The sequence below is a fragment of the Armigeres subalbatus genome, chromosome 3, assembly GCF_024139115.2.
Source record: "Armigeres subalbatus isolate Guangzhou_Male chromosome 3, GZ_Asu_2, whole genome shotgun sequence".
Classification (NCBI taxonomy): domain Eukaryota; kingdom Metazoa; phylum Arthropoda; class Insecta; order Diptera; family Culicidae; genus Armigeres; species Armigeres subalbatus.
Window position 1 is genome coordinate 339,628,839 of NC_085141.1, and position 16,322 is coordinate 339,645,160.

The window sequence follows — 16,322 nt, forward strand, 5'->3', positions numbered from 1 at the left end:
CCAAAGAGGCTCAGAAGCCTCCTTTCAAGAGGCTCAGGAAGCCTCCTTTCAAGAGCTCAGAAGCCTCCTTTCAAGAGGCTCAGGAAGCCTCCTTTCAAGAGGCTCAGAAGCCTCCTTTCAAGAGGCTCAGGAAGCCTCCTTTCAAGAGGCTCAGAAGCCTCCTTTCAAGAGGCTCAGAGCCTCCTTTCAAGAGGCTCAGGCCTCCTTTCAGAGGCTCAGAGCCTCCTTTCAAGAGGCTCAGAAGCCTCCTTTCAAGAGCTCAGAAGCCTCCTTTCAAGAGGCTCAGAGCCTCCTTTCAAGAGCTCGAAGCCTCCTTTCAAGAGGCTCAGGAAGCCTCCTTTCAAGAGGCTCAGAAGCCTCCTTTCAAGAGGCTCAGAAGCCTCCTTTCAAGAGGCTCAGGAAGCCTCCTTTCAAGAGGCTCAGGAAGCCTCCTTTCAAGAGGCTCAGAAGCCTCCTTTCAAGAGGCTCAGAAGCCTCCTTTCAAGAGGCTCAGGCCTCCTTTCAAGAGGCTCAGGAAGCCTCCTTTCAAGAGGCTCAGAGCCTCCTTTCCAAGAGGCTCAGAAGCCTCCTTTCAAGAGGCTCAGGAAGCCTCCTTTCAAGAGGCTCAGAAGCCTCCTTTCAAGAGGCTCAGGAAGCCTCCTTTCAAGAGGCTCAGAGCCTCCTTTCAAGAGGCTCAGGAAGCCTCCTTTCAAGAGGCTCAGAGCCTCCTTTCAAGAGGCTCAGGAAGCCTCCTTTCAAGAGCTCAGAGCCTCCTTTCAAGAGGCTCAGAAGCCTCCTTTCAAGAGGCTCAGAGCCTCCTTTCAAGAGCTCCAGAAGCCTCCTTTCAAGAGGCTCAGGCCTCCTTTCAAGAGGCTCAGGAAGCCTCCTTTCAAGAGGCTCAGGCCTCCTTTCAAGAGGCTCAGGAAGCCTCCTTTCAAGAGGCTCAGAAGCCTCCTTTCAAGAGGCTCAGAAGCCTCCTTTCAAGAGGCTCAGAGCCTCCTTTCAAGAGAGCTCAGGAAGCCTCCTTTCAAGAGGCTCAGAGCCTCCTTTCAAGAGGCTCAGGAAGCCTCCTTTCAAGAGGCTCAGAAGCCTCCTTTCAAGAGGCTCAGAAGCCTCCTTTCAAGAAGGCTCAGAAGCCTCCTTTCAAGAGGCTCAGAAGCCTCCTTTCAAGAGGCTCAGGAAGCCTCCCTTTCAAGAGGCTCAAGCCTCCTTTCAAGAGGAGCTCAGAAGCCTCCTTTCAAGAGGCTCAGAGCCTCCTTTCAAGAGGCTCAGGAAGCCTCCTTTCAAGAGGCTCCAGGAAGCCTCCTTTCAAGAGAGCTCAGGCCTCCTTTCAAGAGCTCAGAAGCCTCCTTTCAAGAGGCTCAGAGCCTCCCTTTCAAGAGGCTCAGAGCCTCCTTTCAAGAGGCTCCAGAGCCTCCTTTCAAGAGGGCTCAGAAGCCTCCTTTCAAGAGGCTCAGAGCCTCCTTTCAAGAGGCTCAGAAGCCTCCTTTCAAGAGGCTCAGGAAGCCTCCTTTCAAGAGGCTCAGAAGCCTCCCTTTCAAGAGCTCAGAGCCTCCTTTCAAGAGGCTCAGAAGCCTCCTTTCAAGAAGGCTCAGAAGCCTCCTTTCAAGAGGCTCAGGCCTCCTTTCAAGAGGCTCAGGCCTCCTTTCAAGAGGCTCAGAAGCCTCCTTTCAAGAGGCTCAGAGCCTCCTTTCAAGAGGCTCAGAAGCCTCCTTTCAAGAGGCTCAGGAAGCCTCCTTTCAAGAGGCTCAGAGCCTCCTTTCAAGAGGCTCAGGAAGCCTCCTTTCAAGAGGCTCCAGAAGCCTCCTTTCAAGAGGCTCAGGCCTCCTTTCAAGAGCTCAGGCCTCCCCTTTCAAGAGGCTCCAGAGCCTCCTTTCCAAGAGGCTCAGAGCCTCCTTTCAAGAGGCTCAGGAAGCCTCCTTTCCAAGAGGCTCAGGAAGCCTCCTTTCAAGAGGCTCAGAGCCTCCTTTCAAGAGGCTCAGAAGCCTCCTTTCAAGAGCTCAGAGCCTCCTTTCAAGAGGCTCAGGAAGCCTCCTTTCAAGAGGCTCAGAAGCCTCCTTTCAAGAGGCTCAGAGCCTCCTTTCAAGAAACTCAGAGCCTCCTTTCAAGAGGCTCAGAGCCTCCTTTCAAGAGAGGCTCAGAAGCCTCCTTTCCAAGAGGCTCAGGAAGCCTCCTTTCAAGAGGCTCAGAAGCCTCCTTTCAAGAGGCTCAGAAGCCTCCTTTCAAAGAGCTCAGAGCCTCCTTTCAAGAGCTCAGAAGCCTCCTTTCAAGAGGCTCAGAGCCTCCTTTCAAGAGGCTCAGAAGCCTCCTTTCAAGAAGGCTCAGAGCCTCCTTTCAAGAGGCTCAGAAGCCTCCTTTCAAGAGAGCTCAGGCCTCCTTTCAAGAGGCTCAGAAGCCTCCTTTCCAAGAGGCTCAGAAGCCTCCTTTCAAGAGGCTCAGAAGCCTCCTTTCAAGAGGCTCAGAGCCTCCTTTCAAGAGGCTCAGAAGCCTCCTTTCAAGAGGCTCAGAAGCCTCCTTTCAAGAGCTCAGAGCCTCCTTTCAAGAGGCTCAGAAGCCTCCTTTCAAGAGGCTCAGAGCCTCCTTTCAAGAGGCTCAGAAGCCTCCTTTCAAGAGGCTCAAAGCCTCCTTTCAAGAGGCTCAGAAGCCTCCTTTCAAGAGCTCAGAAGCCTCCTTTCAAGAGCTCAGAGCCTCCTTTCAAGAGCTCAGAGCCTCCTTTCAAGAGGCTCCAGAGCCTCCTTTCAAGAGGCTCAGAGCCTCCTTTCAAGAGGCCTCAGAGCCTCCTTTCAAGAGGCTCAGAAGCCTCCTTTCAAGAGGCTCAGAAGCCTCCTTTCAAGAGGCTCAGAGCCTCCTTTCAAGAGGCTCAGAAGCCTCCTTTCAAGAGGCTCAAGGCCTCCTTTCAAGAGCTCAGAAGCCTCCTTTCAAGAGCTCGAAGCCTCCTTTCAAGAGGCTCAGAAGCCTCCTTTCAAGAGCTCAAGCCTCCTTTCAAGAGGCTCAGAAGCCTCCTTTCAAGAGGCTCAGAAGCCTCCTTTCAGAGAGCTCAGAAGCCTCCTTTCAAGAGGCTCAAGCCTCCTTTCAAGAAACTCAGAAGCCTCCTTTCAAGAAGGCTCAAGCCTCCTTTCAAGAGGCTCGGAAGCCTCCTTTCAAGAGGCTCGGAAGCCTCCTTTCAAGAGGCTCGGAAGCCTCCTTTCAAGAGGCTCGGAAGCCTCCTTTCAAGAGGCTCGGAAGCCTCCTTTCAAATGGTTGGGTTTCCTACTTTCAAGAGGCTCGGAAGCCCCTTCTTTCAAGAGGTTTTGAAGCCTCGCTTCAAGAAGCTTGGAATTCTTCTTTCAAGAGGCTTGGAAGCCTCCTTTCAAGAGGTTCAGAAGCGTCCTCGATTCCTCTATATTTTATTTCATCAAATAGCGTTTTTAAACTATGGTGAGCAAGGATTACTTTTCTTAAAATAGGTGATAAATCCATTACATGGCCTACAACATTCAGTTCAAGCTGCTTCCTTTGAAAAATATCGATTAAGTTATGCAGCTCTACACATGGTGTGCCGGAAATGGGGAAAGAATCCCCATGTAGATACATGGGGACATATTAAAATACTTCACAGAGATGTCGAAAGAGTTTAAGTTACTTTGTGAGACCTGGAATTAATTTGAATAGATTTGTTTTTAATTTTTTAGATCAAGGAAGAGTGGCTTTCTTACGTTAGCATAAAACACAAAAATAGTTGTGAAGTCTTGAAAAAATGTTTATTTTCTTTTCCGTACTTTTACGGAATGATCAACACTACACTGTCATATCTAATCCATCAAGTGAATACTTACCCACTTTTTGTAACTTATTCTAAACCGATTTGCCTTTCAATCAAGTTGTATTCGACTTGTTTCTGTCGAAAATGTCCATCAACCTAATAATGAGAAACACATTATTTTTATTGATAGATTAATCCTAATAAAATCACAGGTCGGTCTTCATAGCTGAGTGATGATTCGCTAGTTTTATATGAAACGTTAAATGGAAAATTAATAAAACTGTTGAAATTCAAAAATAAATCACTAGGCGTGTTCCTACCAAGTCACATTTGAGGTTTCCAATCTACGTGTCCCTGCTAACGCAGCGGTGCCGTCAACAACGATCGTGCCAATTTGTAACGTCCGAAGTGGCCCCCCTACTGACCTGCCCCTTGAAATTCAATAAAAATGCCAGTTCCCAATTAATTTGGATGGTGATAAATGGTCCCAGCCCTCTCCCCACCGCGGCCAAGACTTGCAATCGACGGCAGTAAACAGAGCGTTCCTTTCAATAATCCAATCCACTCATCGACAGCTGAACCCAAGGAAATCAATATTTGAGCACCGCCAATCGCCAATGACCCCCTCTTGCAGCGCAAGCGGCGACAACGAAGACGACGAACGTCACAAGAGACCACGATAAGGTCAACCCCTCTATCGGGTGCATGTTGGTTGGCGTGCTGGCGAAAATTTAAACAAATTGTTTTACTACTTCATCACGACTTTCGAATTAGATTGTGCTTCCCCCGGTTTGGACATATGAACATGAATAAGGCCGGCCGCCGGTCTCGTTAGGTCTATCAAACTGGACGAATGACTGACTTCAATCAGATGACTGCTATCTCCCATTCTCCCATGTGCCGCGTGTGAAAGAAGTCAACTGATTGTAAACGCGCACGGTTCAAATGAACGAAAAACAGCCCAAACTATTCCGACATACGCCTACCAGGTCACTAGCAGGCTGCCAGCGCGCTGCTTTGGAGAACAAATTTCTCGAAAAACGTTTCAATTAACGACGATTAACAAAGCGTGTTCGGATCTCGTTTCGACAGATGCTGCCGGTGGCCTACGAGACATTGACGAGAATGACAGCGGAGAAGTTTGACGAGCTCCGGACCACTTAGTTGTGTACGAGTTCCATTAGAGCTGCGCGATATGTGGACCAATAATAATAGGCACGAATATTTGTATTTTACATAATGATTTTTGTTGTCTGATTCAAACGAATTGAAAAAATATATGAGCAACTCGAAGAACTATCCAAGCACCGAGTATTTATTGGTTAATTTCATTTCAATTTTATAAAAGATATCGCCCAACTTTGGAAATGGTAAGGAAAGGCTTCATCTACGCTGCCGTACTAAACGTCCCCACTGAATCCGTCGGTGGTGGCCGTAATGGGACCCGCACTGCGTGGTTGCTTCCCGGTGTTCAAATTTGTAAGTAGGACCACCATCGCCGTCGCGTCAAATCTCGTGAACGATCGCTATCTCAACAATTTAACGCCGCGCCGCCCCAGCCCAGCCGGTACGCATTCGGTAGCCCCCACGACATTTGGCGGCGGCCATCAATTATCAACCTTCCGTGGTCGGTGAACGCATTTGAATGACCTATTCCAGGTGCGGGGATCGCATTCTCTGGGGGAAGACTTGGCATTTTTAAGAAACATCACGCGGCACTCACAATCAATGGTGGCATTGGCATGGCGCGGTAGCCAAGGTGGAGTCGATCAAGTTCAATGCACATATCGAATAACCAATTAATGCGGAACATTTCGTCGTTTCAGTCGCGTAGAATAAGTTGGCCGCATTCGAGTGGCGATGGTGCCCTTCGACTTTGGCCCCGGAGGCTTCTGAGCGAACGAATAAAACAACAACGGTGCAAACGGTATTAATTAAGCCATAAATCAATAAATCTTCAGAATAATTGGACTCGGGTGATTCGGTCGGTTCGAATTATATGGTAGGTAAGGCTTCCCGTCGTTTGCCTGGCTTGGGGTAGGGTAGATTAAACGGAGATTTGGAATACAAACTTCAAGGGCCATTATAGGAATGTTGCGGCAATACAGTTTCTGCTTGATGAACGAGAATAATAAAGCCGCACGGAGGATTTATGTAAACAGAACCTGATACCAAACTAATGTAATCGAGGAAATAAATAACGTATCAACAAGGAGCTTATCTCATCTTGATCTGTACTTAATCTGCCTTTAGTAGGGTTCGGTATGAATAGGTAGAAGCCTTTCAGTTATCGGATGTTGGCATAAATACGATTAGCACAAGTTTGTGTAATAACAAAAATCTATCAAACTGTGTGGTGCTGTTTGATGATTACCAACGATGTACTGATCAAACGCGTACAACCAAGGCTTCTTATTTCATTAGATGCATCGTATCGGATCTTGGCGATAATATAGAGACACTGATAATTGATAATTAGATAATTGAAGAGATACTGATTTTAATTATTTATTCATGATCCATAGAGCACATTGCAGACGAGCTCGGTGGTCTAGTGGCTACCGCTTCTGCCTTGTAAGCAGGAGGTCATGGGTTCAATTCCAGGCTCGTCCCTTTCCTACTTTGTATTTCTATCTAAGTTCTTTCTGTGTTTCACGTTCTACCAAAACGATTCCTACTGTTATAACCTTCCACACAATCCCAAAACCTCCCGTGGCACCTATGAGAGGTCGTAGAGTTCTCTGCATCTTTCTTAAGTAGGTGTCCAACTAACCATCCTTCCCCTTCCTCAGCATTCGCAAGGACGTGGCCAGGACAGATCTCGACTATTGGAAGGTGCATTGCTTTCATCTAAGAGATAGTGATTAGTCCCAAATCAATATCTGTGGTAACGAATGAAAGTGATGCTACTCTCGTACAATAGTCTTGGCTTGTACCACCTACGAATTTGTGCGAAATGTTCAATGCTAATGCTAATGCTAATGCTGATAATCCATAGAACACATTGCACGGAATCAAAAAAAAAAAATTTTATCGATACGTATTAGCCAGGGTATGAACCATAAATCTATGCATCGCAATAAAAAGACTACACGTCAGTTGGTTTTATTTTCATTCTTCAGCTATGGCATGCGTGATTTTACAGCAAATTGACTTGGTTTGATGCTCTGTCCAATTAGGAAAAGTTGAGGGAGGGAAGAAATCAGGACATAACTACTTCATGCTTGCATGCATAGCAAGTATACAACAACATTGCAATTTAAATACTATAATGCTTGATTTTCATAATATTTCTGAAAGTTATTGTTGTTATGTATATTTGCCCTTTGAAAGGATTGTCAGATTTATCCTAGATTTTTTATGCAGATCACAGATTTTTAAGATTTTTTGGCCCAAAAACACAGATGGTTTTAAAAAATATGTGGCAACACTGCATAGTAGGCCAAAACTCGTTTCATAAGCCTCGGTGCTTCGTCAGCCATAGTCTTGACAATCGCCGGTGGATCGCCTCGGTAAATCCAATTTTACAACACACATTCGAATTAGTTTCAATTTAATGTTTAAAAACAATGAACAGTACCTAGCATGCAGTTTACTTTCTCCTGTGAAAGTGGAATCCGTCTAACGTCTAACTGTTTAAAATGGGCAATTAGATCACAGCACGATACCGTTGGGTGTCAAAATTCGTACACTGAAGCACTTCAGTATATGCGAAAGTCTCTAGAAAATACAAATCAACTGCACATTACGGTGCCAATGAAAATGACATTTTCGAATTTAAAAAACGACGATGCTCACAAGTTTCATTATCCCAAAATATAACCCCATGCTAAATTTTAGCTCAATCGGGCAAGATTTAGGCCTAAAATTCATCAAAGTTTTGAAATTTTTACGCATGAAAATTTTTCCAGGGGGGGTGGAATTGTCGTCAAAGGAAAAGTCGAAAATTGAGTTTTTGTTTTTGATGCCAAATCACTTAAAAATGCATGAAACGTTGAGATTTGATGTTATTAAACTAATTGAAAAAAAAAACGTTCTCTTGGAACATTTTTGGGACTTTTTTTTCAGATGATGAAAATTTTTTTCATCGATTTTTAACACCGGACGATACGCAAACGTTTTCGTTGCCAAAAGAATCCCCCTTCACATGTTTTGAGCTAAATCGGACATGATTTAGGAGAGCTTTTTTATGTCTTTATTATCGTGACCAAGGCTGGCTCGTCTCAGATATTTAGGAGAGCTCAAAATTAATCAAAACTTAATTTTTTTTCTCCCAAAGGAGAAATTTTTGTTTTGTTTTTTGATGCCAAAGGACTCAAAATGCATGAAACTTTGAGAATAAATTTAAAAAGAAATCTATTGTTTAGGGACTTCAAAAAAATTTCTCATGGCAAAAACAATTTTTCATCGAATTTAAAACCGGACGTTACGCAAACATTCCCTAAGCCTTAAAATATGCCCTGATGCAAAATTTTAGCTCCATCGGACATGATTTAGGGGTGTTCAAAATATTGCTATCAAAGTTTTGAATTTTTTGTAACCTTCAGAGAGAAGTGCCAAAAATGTTCTAAGAAAAAAAATTGATTTTTTTTTTTAATAACGTCAGATCTCGAAGTTTCGTGCATTTTAAGTCATCTGGCATCAAAAACAAAAATTAGTTTTTAGACTTTTTCTTGAAACTTTTTCTGGAAAATTTTTAAATAGGTCGATTTTTTGATTCCTAAATTTTAGATTTACAAATTCTTAGATTTATGGTTCTCAATTTTTCTTTTTTCCCTTTTTTTAATTTCTAAATTTTCTTCCAGATTCCTCCGGCTTTTATATTTAAATATTTCAAGATTTTTCAGTTTTAAGTTTTTTTTTATTTAATTTTTTTTATTTTTTTAGATTTCTAGTTTCTTAAAATTATAATTTTTTAGATTTCCAAATGACAAAATTTTTAGTTATCTAATCTAATAACATTTTTTATCGCTTTATTTTTCGTTTTTTTTAGAAGTTTCAGATTTTTATGCTTCTGAAGTTTTAAATTTCTATATTGTGAGATTTTTAGATTTTTATATTCGTAGGTTTTACCGAATCCAAGAATCTAATCTTCACAAATCTGAAAAGCTAAAAAATTGAAATAAAAAAAATCTAAAAATAAAAGGATCTAATATTTTTAGATTTTTTTATTTAATTTATTTTAAATTTGTAGATTTTTAGCTTCTTAGAATTTCAGATTACAGATTTTTGAACATTTGTTTTTTTTTTTTGGATTTATGGATTTATAGATTTAAGGATATTAATTTCTGGCACTTTAGATTTTAGGATAATTTTCTATGTCTTATTTCTATTTTTTTCTTTCAATTTTTTGATAGCATAGCATAGCATAGCATATGTGATTGTACAAATCGTGGGTGGCTATACAATGCTCAATTCAAGCTCCATCCGGAATAAGGGCGAATGTCGCAAGAGAAGACTCTCCCCGTCGACCCCCCTCCCCTTAAACAAAAGTGACAAGCAGCAGATCTCTCTATGGTTTATCACTTCAGAACGAAAGAAAACAATGCGAACTTGCATTCTGAGGTGATAAACTGCAAAGAAACTCCCTGCCTGTCACTTTCATTCAAATGAGGGGAAGTCGACGAAGAGAACCTCTCTGCGACACCCGCCCCCCTACCAGACAGAGCTTGAATTGAGCAATCTACTATATTATCGCAAATTGGTACTTGGGATTAGTACCTTTTCCTATACAGTAGCAGTTGTACACCTGGCCACGTCCTTACAATCACGGAAGGAAGGGAAGGAATGTTAGTTCAACATCTACTAGTGAAGATGCAGGGAACCCATACTACCTTCATAGATGTCTAGGGAAGGAAAATTTGTGTTAGTGGGAAAGGTGAATAATAGGGAGCTCTATTCGACAATATAGAGCGTTTGTCAATAACAGTATATGCTGTAAAAATAATAAAATATATTCATCAATTTACTTAAGAACCGTCCTAAGGGGAAAACAAACAAAACTCAAAATTTCGGCAAATCGCTCGATCGTTCTGCCGTCGAAACAAGAGCCAACACGCACTGAATTAATTAACTTTATTACCGGCCGCGCAATGCAAAACACAAAACTTCGGCAAATCGCGCGATCGTTCTGCCGTCCGAAACAAGAGCCAACACGCACTGAACTAATTAATTTTATTACCGGCCGCGCAATGCAAAACACAAAATTTCCGCAAATCGCGCGATCGTTCTGCCGTCCGAAACAAGAGCCAACACGCACTGAACTAATTAACTTTATTACCGGCCGCGCAATGCAAAACACAAAACTTCGGCAAATCGCGCGATCGTTCTGCCGTCCGAAACAAGAGCCAACACGCACTGAACTAATTAACTTTATTACCGGCCGCGCAATGCAAAACACAAAACTTCGGCAAATCGCGCGATCGTTCTGCCGTCCGAAACAAGAGCCAACACGCACTTTTTTTTTCTTTCAATTTTTTGATGTGCGAATTATAGAATTTTTAAATATTCCGAATGTTCATTTTCTTGATATTTAGTTTTCAAAGCGTTCAGATTTTTTTAATTTGATATTTTTGCATTGTTGTAAATAAGAAGGGGAGGGGGCTTAGCCTTCCCTAGAAAGAAAAATCCCTTACTGGTCCATGGCTGTCCGTAAATCGTCCTCCACCTGATCGATCCACCTTGCCCGCTGTGCACCTCGCCTTTTTGTTCCCGTCAGATCGTTGTCTAGAACCATTTTCACCGGATTACTGTCCGACATTCTGGCTACGTGCCCGGCCCACCGCAGTCTTCCGATTTTCGCGGTGTGAACGATGGATGGTTCTCCCAACAACTGATGCAACTCGTGGTTCATTCGCCTCCTCCACGTACCGTCCGCCATCTGCACCCCACCATAGCTGGTACGCAACACTTTCCTTTCGAAAACTCCCAGTGCGTGTTGGTCCTCCACGAGCATCGTCCAGGTCTCGTGCCCGTAGAGAACTACCGGTTATATAAGCGTTTTGTAGATAGTCAGTTTGGTACGGCGTCGAACTCTATTCGATCGGAGCGTCTTGTGGAGTCCAAAATACGTACGATTTCCAGCCACTATGCGTCTCCTAATTTCTCTGCTGGTATCGTTATCGGCGGTCACCAGTGAGCCCAAGTACACGAATTCTTCAACCACCTCGATTTCGTCACCACCGATAGAAACTCGTGGTGGGTGGCTTACATTGACCTCTCTTGAGCCTCTTCCTATCATGTACTTCGTCTTCGACGTGTTGATGACTAGTCCAATCCGTTTAGCTTCGCTTTTCAGTCTGATGTAGGCTTCCTCCATCCTCTCAAAGTTACGTGCCATGATTTCAATGTCGTCGGCGATACCAAATAACTGGACGGAATTCGTGAAAATCGTACCACTCGTGTCAAACCCTGCCCTTCGTATTACTCCCTCCAAAGCGATGTTGAATAGCAGACACGAAAGACCATCACCATGCTATACCCCTCTACGCGTTTCGAAGGGACTCGAGAATGCCCCTGAAACTCGAACTACGCACATCACCCGATCCATCGTCGCCTTGATCAACCGTATCAGTTTATCCGGAAATCCATTTTCGTGCATTAGCTACCATAGCTGGTCCCGATCGATTGTATCATACGCGGCTTTGAAGTCAATAAATAGATGCTGTGGGCACATTGTATTCGCGGCATTTCTTCAATACCTGACGTATGGCGAACACCTGGTCTGTGGTAGAGCGTTCACCCATAAATTCCGCCTGGTACTGTTACACGAACTCTCTTGCAATTGGTGTTAGTCGGCGACATAAAATTTGGGAGAGTACCTTGTAGGCGGTGTTCAGCAATGTGATTGTGCGGTAGTTGTTACAATCCAGCTTATCGCCCTTTACAAGGGACACACGACACCTTTCATCCACTCCTGCGGCAGAACCTCATCCTCCCAAACCTTGGTAATAGCCCAGTGCAGCGCTCTAGCCAGTGCTTCACCACCGTGTTCAAACAGCTCTCCTGGTAGTTGGTCAACTCCAGGGGCTTTGTTGTTTTTCAGCCGGCCGATCTCCTCCTGGATTTCCTGGAGATTCGGAGCCGGAAGTCGCATGTCCTACGCGCGTGCTCCTAGGTTCATTACCATACCGCCACCGTTGTCTGCCATATCGCCATTCAGGTGCTCTTCGTAGTGCTGCCGCCACCTTTGGATCACCTCACGCTCGTTTGTAAGAAGGTCCCCGTTTATGTCCTTACACATATCGGGCTGTGGCACGTGGCCCTTACGTGAACGGTTCAACTTCTCATAGAACTTGTGTTCGTTATTAGCGCGGTACAGTTCCTCCATCTCTTCACGGTCTCGATCTTTCTGCTGGCGCTTTTTCCTCCGGAAAATCGAGTTTTGTCTGTTCCGTGCCCGTTTGTATCGTGCCTCGTTCACCCTTTTGCGGTATTGCAGCATTTGAAAAGTTAGTCAGCAGTAATATCAATTTTCAACATATGTACAGCATAATGAATTCCTGAAAAAGTTTGAAGACAAAAGAGTTATCTCCCATATCCACCCTATCATAATGAAATGATGAGAAGACCAAAGATTCTCATCAGAATACGAGAAAGATTGTCATCAGAATCCGAGAAGGATTGTCATCAGAATCCGAGAAGAATTCTCATTGGAACTTCTAAGGGGCTGTCCATATACCACGTTAACAGTTTAGGGGGAGGGGGGTATAATAAATGTCCACGCTGTGAGAGGGAGGTATCAAAAATTGACCAAAACTTGTACACGTGGTATATGGATAGCCCCTAAAGAATTCCTTTTAGTATCTTCTAAAAATTTCAACTAGAAAACAGAATAATTCGCATTGGATTCGGTATCGTTGAAGGATACCCTTAAGAATCTGTGAAGGATACCCTTCATAATTCATGGAGGATTTGCTTCAGAATCCCTCCTTGATTTGCTTCGGAATTCCTCCGGAATCGTTCGAAAAATTGCTTCGGAATCTTTCAACGATTTTTTCTCGGAATACACCCAGTTTTTTTTACACGGTTTGGTTTTGGTCGTTAAAGACCTTTAGCGTCAATGAAGCAATGAGTTAATCCTACGAAAAAATTCACAAAAAATCAAAGAAAATTCAGGGGGTATTTAAAAAGCTGTGAAAGTTCAGGCTCACCGAGAAATTAATTAATTCCAACCGTGTAAAAAAACCTGGATGTACATCGACGGACAGCTTTGGAACTCTTCGAAACGATTTGATTCGGAATCCTTCGAAGCTTTACTTAGGAATCTCTCATCGATTTGCTTCAATATTCCCTATCGGAATCGCTGTAGAATTCTTTTCGAAATTATTGGAGGAAATTTAAAAAAAATGAAATAAAAAAAATTAAAAATTTTCAAATTTTTGAATTTTTAAATTTTAAAATATTTAAATTTTTAAATTTTGAATTTTAAATTTTTAGATTTTGAAAATTTTAAATAAAAAAATGATTTTTTAAATTTTAAATTTTTAAGTTTTTGAACTTCTAAATTTTTAAATTTCTAAATTTTTAAATTTTTAAATCTTTAAATTTTTAAAACATTAAATTTTTAAATTTTTAAATTTTTAAATTTTTAAATTTTTAAATTTTTGAATTTTTAAATTTTTAAATTTTTAAATTTTTGAATTTTTAAATTTTTAAACTTTAAAATTTTTAAAATTTTTAATTTACAAATTTTTAAATTTTTAAATTTTTAAATTTTTGAATTTTTAAATTTTTAAATTTTTAAATTTTTAAATTTTTAAATTTTTAAATTTTTAAATTTTTAAATTTTTAAATTTTTAAATTTTTAAATTTTTAAATTTATAAATTTTTAAATTTTTAAATCTTTAAATTTTAAAATTTTTTATATTTTTAAATTTTTAAATTTTTAAATTTTTAAATTTTTAAATTTTTAAATTTTTAAATTTTTAAATTTTTAAATTTATAAATTTTTTAATTTTTCAATTTTTCAATTTTTAAACTTTTAAATTCTTCAATTTTTAAATTTTTAAATTTTTAATTTTTTAAATCGTTAAATTTTTAAATTTTTAAATTTTTAAATTTTTAGATTTTTAGATCTTCAAATTTTTTAATTTTTAAATTTATTTATATTTTTTAATTTTTAATTTAAATTTTCAAATTTTTAGCTGCACTCGATGCTGAATCGTGTGCCATTGTTTCCTATTGAAAATTGGCCGGATCGGATTATGGGTTCAGAAGCTATGGCCAAAATACTTTTTTTTTCATGTCAATAGTGCGTAGAAATTACTCATTCGAAAGAAACAAGAAAGGTACCATCATCGCTAGGTGGATTCATCTGGGTTTTTGCTACTACAATTCATTCTTGGTGATGTAGGTTTTTGCGAAGTGTCGTCTTTGTATTTTTTCTCAAATAGGGGAAGTGTATTCTTGTTTAATTGTTTATGTATTTATTAAAAATCATATATGAGACAGTATACATTAAATAGTATCTTCTCTCTTATTTTCAGGTATGTGTTTCCAGTGAGGCATCAGAGCTCCAAGGTTTGCATGGTGATTTCAAAAGTTCGAAGCAATTTGTTACCATTTAGGAGCAACATTGTGATGTGTGGAAATAAGAAACCTTTTAATTCAGGCAGATATTAAAGTAACATAGGACCTTATGAATCAAAAATATCGCGACTTCTTTCGCTGAATGCGGAAATGCTGTTGCAAGCTTTTTATCAATTTGTAATGAACTAAGCATAAGCTAAGCATGATGGGATGAATAAATGCATTGATAATACATCTTCGATAATTTATAATCAATTTATAAATTTTGAATAATATCCTAATATGCTCACCCCATCAAGCGCTATCCTTTCCGTCGTCACTGAGGTGGAATAAGCATGCTTCTCATATCGTCCTCCATCAAGTCAAATCAGCAGCGCATCCCAGAAAACAAACCCCAGCTGCACCAGCAGCACAGATTAGCCCTAATCCACAGAGCTCCGGAATAAATCAAGAACGGCGAACAAATTCGGAAATTTATCCGCACGGAAATTCACTTGTTTGTTCAAGGGCTTAAATCCTGCCAAAGCAACTCGTCGGTGCCGGTGCGGTGGTGGATGCGTCTCCTGCTGCATATAATAAAGCTTAGTCTTGCTTTCCCTCGTACACATCCTGGCGCGGCTCTGGGCTCGGAGCAATTTACGGACGAGGGCTACTCGCCAGGAATATTGATATGTTATATCGTTGTTCGCCCCGGTCCTGCATACATGATGATTCTTCTCGATGCTGCACCGCCAGCTTTCTTGGCCGTGCTGTACAGACGGAGCAATATTTTCATTTAATTTGCTTGTAGCAGCCGGCAACCGGGACGACGACGACGACGGCAGATCGTAAACGGATTATAAAGTTAGAATAGCAAATTGTGGGTCTTGTTCCGTATTATGGGTGTGAGTAGGTAATAGTGACTTTGGGTTGTTTATTTTCGATTTTTTTATTCGGTAATGGGGTTCGGCATTTTTTTGTCTTAAAATTGCTGTTTTTATTGATTTCTTGAATCCGAGAGCATTTCAGCAATTTTGCACTACCCTTTATCTACTCGATTTCTAATCTCCCATTCAAGAATATTGTTTTAAATGTCTAAACTAGAGGACACTGAGCTTTTTTTAATTTATTTTACAGCCCAATACAAAACAATGTTCTCAATCTTGTAATCTTGTTTGCTTCTCTCGTATACTACTAAGTTACTAAGGCTATAGGATCACTCCAAAAACTTTTAAATGATGAAGGCCCGGAGATTCATTGTGTTATTGATAAGTCAATTCAGTTTAACGAACTGAGGTGATGTCTGTATGTATGTAAGTGATAATGTGTACAGAGTTTTGTAGACACGTTTTTAAAATTTAGCATTAGCAAATCTGCAGCCGAATTCCGGTCAAAAAATCTCTTGTAAGAAAAGAAATTCTCGAAGAAATTTTCAAAATTTTCTTATTTTGGAATTCCGACGAAAGTGTGGAAGAATTTTTTTGACAGATGAAAAAGAAAACGAGAATTTAAATTTCTTCCAAATTTTTGTGGGAGAAATTCGATAAGAGATTTTTCTGGGATGAAATTTGACGGTATAATTGAGTCTTCACTTCCCATAATGAGTGTAAAATAATGTGAAAAATGTTCTCGGTTCCCTGGGCATGCATCCATTGTAATTAATTACCACTCAAGATACATATTCATGCAATGGTCAGCATAGAAAAGCTTTCAATAAATAAGTGCTAATAGAACGCTAAGCTGAAAATCAGGCCAAGTTTCAGATGGAATGTAGAGGCATTAAGAAAGAAGAAGAATCGTGTTTGATTGATTATTTGATTACATTTTTCAAGGCAAACATTTCAAAACATCGAATTATTTAAATATCATGATACATATGTGTGCACAATCAACTATTATAATACCGGAGACGAGCCAGCCTTGGGATGAAAGTCTCCTTAATAAAGAAACCAAAAAAAAACAAAAAAACTATTATAATACAAAGTACGCAGATTTCAAAAGCTAAGCTAAAGCTAAGCTAAAGCTAAGCTGAAGCTAAGCTGAAGCTAAGCTAAAGCTAAGCTAAAAGCTAAGCTAAAGCTAAGCTAAAGCT

General features: G+C 40.7%; 1 protein-coding gene across 3 annotated transcripts in view; it reads left to right on the top strand.

Moving 5' to 3' along the window:
* LOC134225836 (protein sax-3) overlaps window positions 1-16,322 on the top strand; it is a 979,605-nt gene that overhangs the window by 47,001 nt on the left and 916,282 nt on the right. The window lies entirely within an intron of this gene.